Source organism: Euphorbia lathyris, chromosome 7, assembly GCF_963576675.1.
Source record: "Euphorbia lathyris chromosome 7, ddEupLath1.1, whole genome shotgun sequence".
Classification (NCBI taxonomy): Eukaryota; Viridiplantae; Streptophyta; class Magnoliopsida; order Malpighiales; family Euphorbiaceae; genus Euphorbia; species Euphorbia lathyris.
Window position 1 is genome coordinate 84962373 of NC_088916.1, and position 11294 is coordinate 84973666.

Below are 11294 nucleotides of genomic sequence, written 5' to 3' on the forward strand. Positions count from 1 at the left end.
AGTAAATCTGTTAGTTTAGGGTACAATTGCACGTTAGTGAGTTTATTTGATATAAGGGCATATCTGTTTTTTCGTGAAAATACAGGGGCAAATATGTGTATTAACCCATTAAAATAAAATAAACAACAACCCTTAATCGCATTGTTTTCTTTCAGTACCCTAACTCAGAAACCCATTATCTTTCTCTCTTAGGAACCCTAACTCACTATCCCAGTTCAATCAAGCTTAGAACTGGTCGACACCTCTCCTTCCCTGGGATTGTAGTTCAATCGGTCATGGCAGCGCTTTGTCAAGAAGCTGCTGGTTCGAGTAATTTCCATCCGTTCGTCCAACGTCGGTCACCAGCAATCTTCGGTCCGTTAGTCTCTCTCTCCACTGATTTATTTATAACTCTATAACTTCTGTTGCGATTTGTGAGTTTACGATTTTTGTAACTTCCGTTGTGATTTCTGATTTTACGATTTCTGTTCGTCCATATTTATGCTATTACTTTCCAATCTTGGTCTACTTGGTTAGGAATCCTTTGGAAGAGGCGTCTGATGTATTGTGTTGCTGATGATTGTAATTTCTATTGAATTGAATTTCAGTTGAATTTCTGTTGATGATTGTAATTTGGTTTGATTATTGTAGACAACTCAATGTTTGCAATTAGGAGATGATTAAGTTTTAAAATGATGGAAATGCCTCTTTGTTATCTTGGACCTGCTAATTAAATTTATAACGATGAAACCCCTCTTTCTTGGCCTCTATATCCCTCTTTCTTGGCCTCTATCTCTGTTTCGAAACAGGGTTTACCCTGTTTGGTGGGGAATACCCTCATTCAATTGAGATGAGTAAACTGCTTAAGCCAGAGAAATCCAAGAATAATTATTAATTCTCTTGGTTAGACTTTTCGTAATAAAATTAAGGTATATTTGATTTATAATTGGTAAATACCAAAAGTGCGTACATGCTTTGAGACTTTTCTTGGCTTAAATGTTACTGTGTTATTGTGTTGCATTATTAAAGTCATGATTTTTGTGTTTTCTATTTAAAGCACAACCCATTCGTTTTTAAATTCATGCTTTTTGTGTTTCACTTGCTCAACCAATTCTCCAGATAGACACTTGATATGGTATTCTATTGTTAAAAAGCATGCCACAAGTTTTATCTTCTTTGGGTTATTGTGGAAGTTGGAGTTCCTTCAATTTCATGATTTTCCTTTTTGGTTTGAGTCTCTTGTCCTTCGTTGTCTAAGTTTCTTTGGGAAGTGTTGATTGTTTGGAGTTCATTCTCAGTGATTTGGCTTCTTTTCTTTTCTGTGTTGTAACTCTTTCACTTTCTTCCTTTTTCTTTTACTCCGACCTCTGCATACTCTACAGAATCCTCCTTTCACAATGACTGGAATTCATGGGCCATCGGATTATGCTCGGGAACTGCTGCGGCATCCTTCCCTCAAAATCAATGCCAATGCTTGCTTCTTTTCCTAATTAGCTACATTTCTATTAATGATTCCTTATGATTATTCACTTATATTTATATGCCACTGCCTCTTGCCTTTTCTTTTTCTTTTTTAGTTGATACTTGGCTAATGTTTGAAGGTGTTTATTAATTCACTAATTCCTTTCCCCCGAGTTTCCTTGGTTATTGTTTCACTTGGATGGTGAAGAAAACTTTATAAGTAGGTTTGATTGGAGCAACCAACAGAGTTGGCGCTATTGATGGAGCATTGCGTCGTCCTGGTCCGTTTGATCGTGAGTTCTGTTAGAGATAAGAATTTAAGAAAGATAAAGACTAATATTAATATTTCTTAAATTACTGATATACTATTACAAACTCAACTTTTTATTCAATCACACCACTCATATATATATTTTTTGGAATACATAAAAGTCAAATATTGATATATGTGTACACATACACATTTATTACTTCCATGCTTAATTATTTAAAAAAATTTTGACTAAGACTTTTGCTCCACCTTTGAATGCATTCACGTGATGCACTTTGATTTTTTTTTTTTTTTTTTTTTTTTAAATTAAAAATTTAAGTTTAATATTTTGAACATGCCCCCTTAAACTTAATTTTCCGTAACTCCTAGTTGATCTCTCAAATGACTGAACATATCGTACTTTAACGGTTTCGTAAAGATATCTGCAATCTGGTCTTGTGTCTTCACGTACTTCAGTATCACCTCGTTTTGTTCAATGCACTCCCAAATAAAATGGTACCTCGTATCAATGTGCGTACTTCGATCATGAAACACTGAATTTTTCGCTACTGCCAATGCAGATTTATTATCAATAAAAATCTCTGTCGGATCATTTTCAGTCATCTGAAATTCTTCTAGCAATTTCCGAAGCCAAATCGCATGACACACACAAGATGTTGCAGCGACATATTCAGCTTCACAGGTAGATAACGTCACGATCGGTTGCTTTTTTGAACTCCATGTGAATGCAGTATCACCCAGAAAAAATACGAAACCAGTTGTACTTTTTCGGTCATCCTTGTCACCGGCCCAGTCACTATCACTGTACCCAACTAATTTGAAATCATCAGATTTTGAATAAAGTAAACTCAAATTAGTTGTACCTTTAACATAACGGAGAATTCTTTTTGCTGCGTTCAAATGTGGTACCGTTGGGGCTTCCATGTATCGACTTACTAAGCCGACTGCATAAAGAATATCTGGTCTCGTACACGTCAAATATCTGAGACTTCCAACCAAGCTTCGGAATAATGTCGGGTTGACTCTGTCTCCACCTTCATCTTTTGCTAACTTGATTCCACATTCGACTGGCGTGCTGACGGAATTACAATTTTCCATCTTAAACTTCTTTAAGATCTCCTTTGCAAAACCACTTTGAGAAATAAAAATTCCGTCGTCATTCTGCTTCACTTAAATGCCAAGATAATATGACATTAAACCAATGCCAGTCATCTCAAACTCACGAGCCATTGTCTTCTTGAACTCCTCAAACATCTTAGGATTGTTCCCTGTAAAAATGAGATCATCCACATACAAACAAACAAGTAACATATCGCCATTTTTCACCTTTGCATATAGGGCATATTCATATGGGCATTTGACAAAACCATTTTCTTGAAAATATTTGTCAATGCGACTGTTCCAGGCTCGTGATGCTTGCTTAAGACCATAAAGTGCCTTTTTCAATTTTAGCACTTTATTTTCTTGATCTTTCACAATATACCCAGGTGGTTGCTGGATATAAATTTCTTCTTCTAGATATCCGTTGAGAAATGCGGATTTCACGTCCATTTGATGGATTCTCCACCCGTGTTGAGCAGCTACAGAAATTATCAGTCTGATGCTCTCCATTCTGGCAACAGGAGCAAAAACTTCATTGTAGTCAATTCCGGGTCGTTGACTGAACCCTTTTGCCACCAATCTTGCTTTATGTCGGACAATTTCACCGTTTGCATCTTTCTTTGCTTTGAACACCCATTTAACTCCAATGGGTTTTTGACCGGCCGGAAGTGATGTCAGCTCCCATGTTTTATTTTTCTCGATCGAATGAATCTCCTCTTCCATGGTTTGTCTCCATTTTTCATCCTTCATTGCTTCTTCTGGATCTATTGGTTCATCATTAACAAAATGACAATAAAGAGTTAATTCATCATCGAGATTTCTTGTTACATCATAGAGATCTTTAATAGGTATGAATTTTTTCGGCTTTCCGGGTGGATGTTCATCTGAACTGTCTCCATCACTCGAGGACGAACTCGAACTGGATGAGCTTGCTGATGTCGAACTGGTTGATGGTGTTGTGGTTGCGACTGTGACTGGTTCTTCATGATCATTGTCTTCATCCATGAAAGGATAAAAACTGTAGTTGTTTTCTTTTTTACCGGTCCAGTCCCAAACTGCTTCTTCATCAATGGTGACATCTCTACTGATTACAATTTTCTGAGTCTGCGGATCGAACATTTTGTACCCTTTGGAATGTTCTGAATAGCCCACAAACAAATATTTCTTGCTTTTATCATTTAGCTTCTTGCGTTCTTCATCCGGTACATGGACATGAGCAACAATGCCAAAAACACGCAAATGAGAAATACCGGGTTTTATTCCACTCCATGCTTCTTGTGGAGTTTGATCCCAAACACTAACAGTTGGCGATCTATTCAACAGGTAGACAGCACAGTCTACTGCTTCGGCCCATAACTCCTTCGGTAAATTTTTGCTTTTTAACATGCTCCTCACCATGTTGAGCACCGTTCTGTTCTTTCTTTCTACTACGCCATTTTGCTGAGGTGATCTGGGGACTGAAAGGAAATGACGGATTCCATGATCTTCACAAAATTGCTTGAAAGAGATGGACATGTATTCACCGCCTCTGTCTGATCTGAGTGCCTTAATAAAATGACCACTTTCTTTCTCCACTTGGACTTTGAATTCTTTTAATGTCTCAAATACTTCTGTTTTTTCCTTCAAAAAATACACCCAAGTTTTTCTACTATAATCATCAATGAAAAGTAGAAAATATTTATTTTTTCCCAGGGACTGTGGAGTGATCGGTCCACACACGTCTGTGTGAATTAGCTCAAGTGGTGCCTTTGCTCTTGACATGGACTCCTTTGGAAAACTGGTTGATGAGGCTGGTCAATGTGAGGCAATCCGTTTACCATCTGCTTCTGTCCCAACTGCTTCAATCCTCCAAAATTGAGATGTCCATACCGTAAATGCCAAAGCCATGGGGGACTATGCACACAAGCTTTCAAACATTTGGCCACGTCCGTTTGAATGTTAATTGTGAACATTCTGTTTCTCGCCATGGGTACTCGTGCAATCAGCTCCTTTTTCTCATTCAACAGGAGTAGTTTCCGGTCCACCATATGAACTTCATAATTTTTCTCCAGTAACTGTCCCAAACTCAAAATATTGCTTTTCATGTTGGGGACATAATAAACATTATCAATAAACTGGTGAGCGCCATTTTTAAGCCGAATAAGAATGGTTCCTTTGCCTGTAATAGGAACCTTAGAGGAATCTCCAAATACAACATTACCGCGAACGGATTCATAGAGCTCCACGAACATCTTCTTGTCACCACACATATGGTTACTTGCCGCATTTTCAAGATACCATATATTATTTTCGTGATTTTCTTCACCTTCATAGGTAAGTAACACTGTGCCAGTTACTTCCTCATCTTGAATATTATTGGCAGTCTCCTCTACCTCTTTAGGCGGACTCCAACATTCCACCGCGTAGTGACCGTACTTAGAGCAATTATAACATTGAATGTTGGATTTGTCGCGTCCTTCATTCGGCCTCCAGTTTCCTCTTCCTTGACCGCGTCCTCGGCCTCTTCCTCTGCCTCTAGTGAATTGAGTGCTTCTGTCATTGTTGTTGTTGCCGTTTTCATTTCTGCCTTGATTTCTGCCACGTCCTCTTCCTCTACCATTTCCTCCTCGACCTCTTCCGCGTCCTCTGCCGGACTGACTACTTTCGTCATTTTTAAACACAGCCTTTGTTGCTAAGACTTGTTCTGCGGAATCTTCTCTTCGTTTCTCAAACCGCTCCTCTCGTGCTTGTAGTGACCCTACAACTTCATCAACGGACATTTCACTGATGTCCCTGGACTCCTCCATAGCCACCACTACGTAATCAAATTTTGGTAGTAGTGATCGCAGAATTTTTTCAACAATTCTGGACTCTTCAATTTTTTCTCCATACTGCCGCATCTGATTTACGACAGATTTTACTCGGGATGAGTAATCACTAATTGCTTCCGTCTCTTTCATCCTCATCATCTCAAATTCTCCTCTCAGCATCTGCAAACGAACTTTTTTAACTTTCTCCTCCCCTTGAAGAGAAACTCGTAGGATTTCCCACGCTTGTTTGGCGGTCGTAGCTTCGGCTACTTTCTCGAACATTAATTCATCCAAACCTTGATGGATGAGAGTAAGCGCCTTTTGATCGCTTTTGCGATTTTTCTGCAGAGTATCTTTTTCTATCTGTGTCAACGCTGCCTCGTTACCTGGGACTACGTAGCCTTTTTCGACTATATCCCAGACATCTAGACATCCGAGTAACGCCTTCATTCGAATACACCAACTTGAATAATTGGTTTTGGTGAGCTGAGGGTATTGATAAGGAAGTTTGAGACCGTCTGACATTTTTGTAGGGTTTGTTTTGCGGAAGACTAACTCTCGTAACGTGGCTCTGATACCACTTTGTTAGAGATAAGAATTTAAGAAAGATAAAGACTAATATTAATATTTCTTAAATTACGGATATACTATTACAAACTCAACTTTTTATTCAATCACACCACTCATATATATATTTTTTGGAATAAATAAAAGTCAAATATTGATATATGTGTACACATACACATTTATTACTTCCATGCTTAATTATTTAAAAAAATTTTGACTAAGACTTTTGCTCCACCTTTGAATGCATTCACGTGATGCACTTTGATTTTTTTTTTTTTTTTTTTAAATTAAAAATTTAAGTTTAATATTTTGAACAAGTTCAACTTTCCTTTGCCTGGTTGTGAAGCACGAGCTGAGATACTAGATATACATACTCGGAAGTGGAAACACCCTCCTTCTAAAGAACTAAAATTGGAACTTGCAACCAGTTGTGTTGGATATTGTGGTGCTGATTTGAAGGCTCTATGCACTGAAGCAGCCATCCTTGCTTTTCGTGAGAAATATCCTCAAGTTTACACAAGCGATGATAAGTTCCTCATTGATGTGGACACAGTCAAGGTTGAGAAATATCATTTTATTGATGCCATGTCCACGATTACCCCTGCTGCTCACAGGGGTGCTGTCGTGCACTCTAGGCCATTGTCTTTAGTAGTTGCACCATGTCTGCAAAGACATCTGCAGATAGCCATGAATTGCATCTCTTATATTTTCTCCCCCATTGGAATGTCATCATAGTTTACCAAGGTTTCCATGCTTTCCTACGGGTCTGCAATACCTCTTGAGTACAGGCCACGTCTTCTGCTATGTGGAGGTGAAGGTTCTGGGCTGGTAATTTCTTGAACTTATTTCATTTTAGCAAATCTGTGTTTATGGAAACCTCAAACTGAATATACTTACTGATCATCTTGGGCCTGAAATTTCTTGAACTAATCCCGTTTCTAAATGCACTCAAACACCTAGCATCTTTAATTGAATTATAGTCTTGTGCATTAAAACTCATGGAACTATATATACATTTTTTCTTCTGTTATTGTGCTTGTTTGGGGAGTCTTTGGCAAGAGTCATTACCTACTATCCTTGTTATCTACTCCAAATAAAATGGCCATTGCACCTACCTGGGTTTTCTAAGCTGATTGTGTTGCCTTTATTTGCGTCAATGAAGTTTTAAGAATCATAATACTCAATTCTAGCAGAAATAAATAAATCAGGATATGTTGGTTTTCAATATTTTTTTTATTTCCTTTTCTTTTACTGAGATTAACTGAAAGATAATGTTATGTGGGGCAATTGAAGTGTCTATCTATTTTATTTTACTTTCTCTGCAGTTTCCATGCATTGCTTTGATTATCAGTGAAAACGGCAACTTTTCAGTTATCTAGCTTTTCCTGTATTAGCGATTGATATACTTTTTTGCTGAAGTCTCGTGCAGGAACCTTTTAATGCTGAACCACTCTGTTTAGACTTGGTTACCTCTTATGTGATGCCAGTTGATTTTTTCTACAAGAGAATCCATAGGCCTATCCCTATAGTGACATAGAGACGTTTTATCTTCGCTCTACATCTACTTTTCTATTTCATATTGACAATTTTCATTCTAATTGATTCTGCTGCTGCCTGTCTAAGCAGATATTTGGCCACTGTTGGTGGCCTGATAGAGCACTCTGCAGCAAGCTTTATTGTTTTTGTACTTAGAATTTTTATTATGATCTTTCATTAACAGGAAGCTTCCAAAATATAATGTTACTGCCACCTTGCAGGTATGTTTTTCTATACAAATTAAGTTCATATATTTTTCTTTTGATCAGATAGAATTTTTGGCTCCTATTGTTGTCGTACAGTGATGGTTGCTTCTAACTTTAGTAGTATTAACTCATTTCGTTTGGCCTATAAACTTTACAGTGTGCTGGTTACAGACTGCCATGAGCAATGTTCAAAAAGTTAGAGGAGTTGGCTGGGATGCTTGTGGCATAGGAAATGGTTTGTCCTTCTTCATCTTGGATTTGAGATCAATTTTTTGAATTATTATGGCAGTCTGAGTACATGATGATAGAATGCATTAATTGGTTAGCTTCTTAGCTACATTGCTACTGATGCTTTTGGTGCCTCCTTAGATACATTCCTGCTGATGCTTAAATTATGATATAAAAGATAATTCACTTGCATTAATTAGGCTCTGTATTTAAGCTATTCACTTCTCATCAATGATTATTTCCCTTGCTATAACCTCTCACGCAACATTTCGGTTATATTATATTGTTTCTCCTGCTACAACTGATATTGCTTATATTTTAGAACAATCTATTGCTGAAAGGGAGTGAAGGTAAATGTACCCATGTGCATATTCTTGTATTTACAAGATCTATATTCTTTTAATACTTGTATAATTGTTTTTGATCGGTTGCATATCAAATCCTTTTTTATTCTCCTTTTCTCATTTCTTATGCAGATTTTGACATATTCTCCTTTTCTCATTTCTTATGCAGATTTTGACATGTCTGATGCCCAATAAGAGTATGCTTTATCCATTGAACAACTTGCTCCTAGATTAGCTACTTTTAGGATTGAACTTTGTCATTGGTATATGACTGACAATTATTGACAGTTATTTTTGGAGAGTTTATTTCATTTTTTTTTTCATTCTAGACTTAGCAAACATGATGCGGAAATTCTTTCAACACCCTAATATTTTTCTTCTTTTAATACTTCTAGTATTGCATTGTTGTCTTGTGGTATATTTCTCTATCTTGTAACTTATTACTTCTTTTTTTTTTGTTAAACCATCCGGTACTCCGAACCACATTGGTCGACTAATCCAGATTCGGGGCGGGTCCAAGGATTACGGTATTTAAACCCCTCCCAATCGTCGTTGTGGGGACTTATTACTTCTTTTTAACTTTGTTTTTTAATTATTTAAGATATTTTAATTTATTTGAGAGTTGAATATACCTAATATAGAGGTGCTCCCTTCAATCCAAATCATTTTAAATATTTTAAATTAGAGATTTTTAATCATTATAAATAACTTTTAATGATAGGCTTTTTAATCATTGTAAATATTTTAATGAGCGTATATTCAATCATTGTAAATATTTTTAATGAGTGTATTTTTTATCATTATAAATACTTTTAATAAGGGTAAATGTCTACTCATTGTAAGTTTATAATGAGCGGAATTATTCCGCTCATTAATACTTTTAGTAAGAAGGGCCTCCTCAAGGGGAATATTCCGCTCATTAAAAACTTTTAATGATGGGTTTTCCTGTCATTAAATCCCCTTTTTCTTGTAGTGCTGATAGCCAATGCTGCTAATTCCAATTTTTTACAAAAAAAAAAAAAAAAAGTTAATTGAGCAAGTAATTAATTAATTGATTGTTGTAAAAAAAATGAGTCGTACTAATTATGGGATTTAAAAGATTTTAATTTAGCAATTGAAAATGAATGGGCTTTTGGAGAAATAGAGTCAAAGAAGTAAAATGAGTTCTTTGGACATGGAACCTTTTAGTCTTTAAATCTTAAAAGAAATCCTACTTCATCTATGTTTATAATTTCCAATTTTCCAATTGAAATTAGGAATATATAACATTATCACATTAGTTAATATGAATTCATGGTGTTGTTTGTTGATCCTATTGGATTAAATAGAATTTTGTGTAACTCAATTGTTAACTGATCTGTGCCTGATGAATATTTCTCAAATGGATCAACAAAAAAGTGATGGTTCAGTAGCTTGGCTCATTAGACCATGTGGGCTCGGGTAGCACCAGCTTGTAATCCTTCCATTGCTGAGAGCGGGAGGTTGTCGCTGCTCTGTTAAACCAGCCTAACGCTGTGCCCTCCACTCTAGGAACCAAGCCATCTCAACCTTAGTCAAAACAACATGATTAAACTCTTAGCTTGGAATGGGCAGATGTTAGCTGCATCGAGCCCAAACTTTTGAGCCATAGTAATGTTCCATCACTTTGTTGCCTCCACTTGGGTCACAAGCTTATGCTACTAAGCTCGGTAATGTAAGTTGTTATCCTTAAAACTAATAACTTATATAAGGTTGTTCTAATCCAACAATGTTGGATTTGATTTAGTAGAAAATTTGTCAAATTAAATTAAATTACACCATGCTAAAAGTGTCAAATATGACATATAGACATTTAAATGATAACTTATATCTGAAATAAAAACCAAACTATATATAGTATGTTTAGTTTTTTTATTTCAGAAGACAACATAAGATTGTAATACTCTTTTTTGAGGTAAAATACAACCTAATTTTGATGTATATTATATATCCTCATTTTTCCCTATAAAATATTCAAAACATGATGCCCAATAAAGTAGTACGTGGACTTATATCCATGCGATGTATATTATATATCCTCATGTTTTTTTATCTCACTCTTTGTGAATGTTACCTATGTGTATGGAGATGTACTTGGACTAAACGTAGTATATGTAAAGCTTTTTTCGAATTATAAAACATCTAATGTAAATCTAAAGGTAAAAAGAGGGGTCATGGAGGGTGACCTATGACTTATTCATGAGTTGGAGTACCTGCCAGACTTATGATCACTATGTCAGTTTTGCATACCAAAAGATTATAATAGGTAGAGGGAGGTTCCAATATTTTGGAAGTTCTAGGAAAGGCTTAATTACACTATAGGGCAACTGTATCAATAGGGGAAGAGATAAAACAAAATTTCTAAGAGGGTCCAATGAGACATGTGCTTAAAATTGAAGTAACCTTGGGTTGAGGTATCATGTTATAGAGAACATGATTTATAGAGACAGTTCACTTGACGCACGATTTGTTTGACAATATTGAGTAATTCTTAGTTCAGAAAGAAAAAATAATGAAACGAGAAGCACAAAGACAAGGATAGAGATAGAGATAAAAACAAGACTTCGGATGAGAAAAAAACTTGAAAGCATTCAAGGTTATATAGTGGAGTAATGCTTAGTCCAAACATCCAACAAAAGAGTGGCAGCAAGGACACTAATTCTTTACACCCCTAATAACATATTTACAATCATAATTTCATAAAAATTAACTAAAATATAAACACTACTTATTCTACGTTAATTAACTCACTTACCATTTTCAACCAAACCTCGAACATTCAACATAAGGTTTG

General features: G+C 36.0%; 1 long non-coding RNA gene across 3 annotated transcripts; it reads left to right on the plus strand.

The window, feature by feature from the left end:
• Positions 1 to 164: 164 nt before the first annotated feature.
• On the plus strand, positions 165 to 8900 carry LOC136235075 (uncharacterized). 3 transcript variants are annotated; one of them, XR_010691637.1, is made up of 4 exons: positions 165 to 354; positions 7598 to 7925; positions 8068 to 8145; positions 8652 to 8900. It is a non-coding gene; the product is annotated as an uncharacterized lncRNA (long non-coding RNA). The 3 variants fall into 3 exon arrangements; XR_010691636.1 differs by lacking the exon at positions 165 to 354 and adding an exon at positions 1949 to 6996; XR_010691635.1 differs by lacking the exon at positions 165 to 354 and having other exon boundaries at positions 7010 to 7925.
• The last annotated feature ends 2394 nt before the right edge of the window (positions 8901 to 11294 follow it).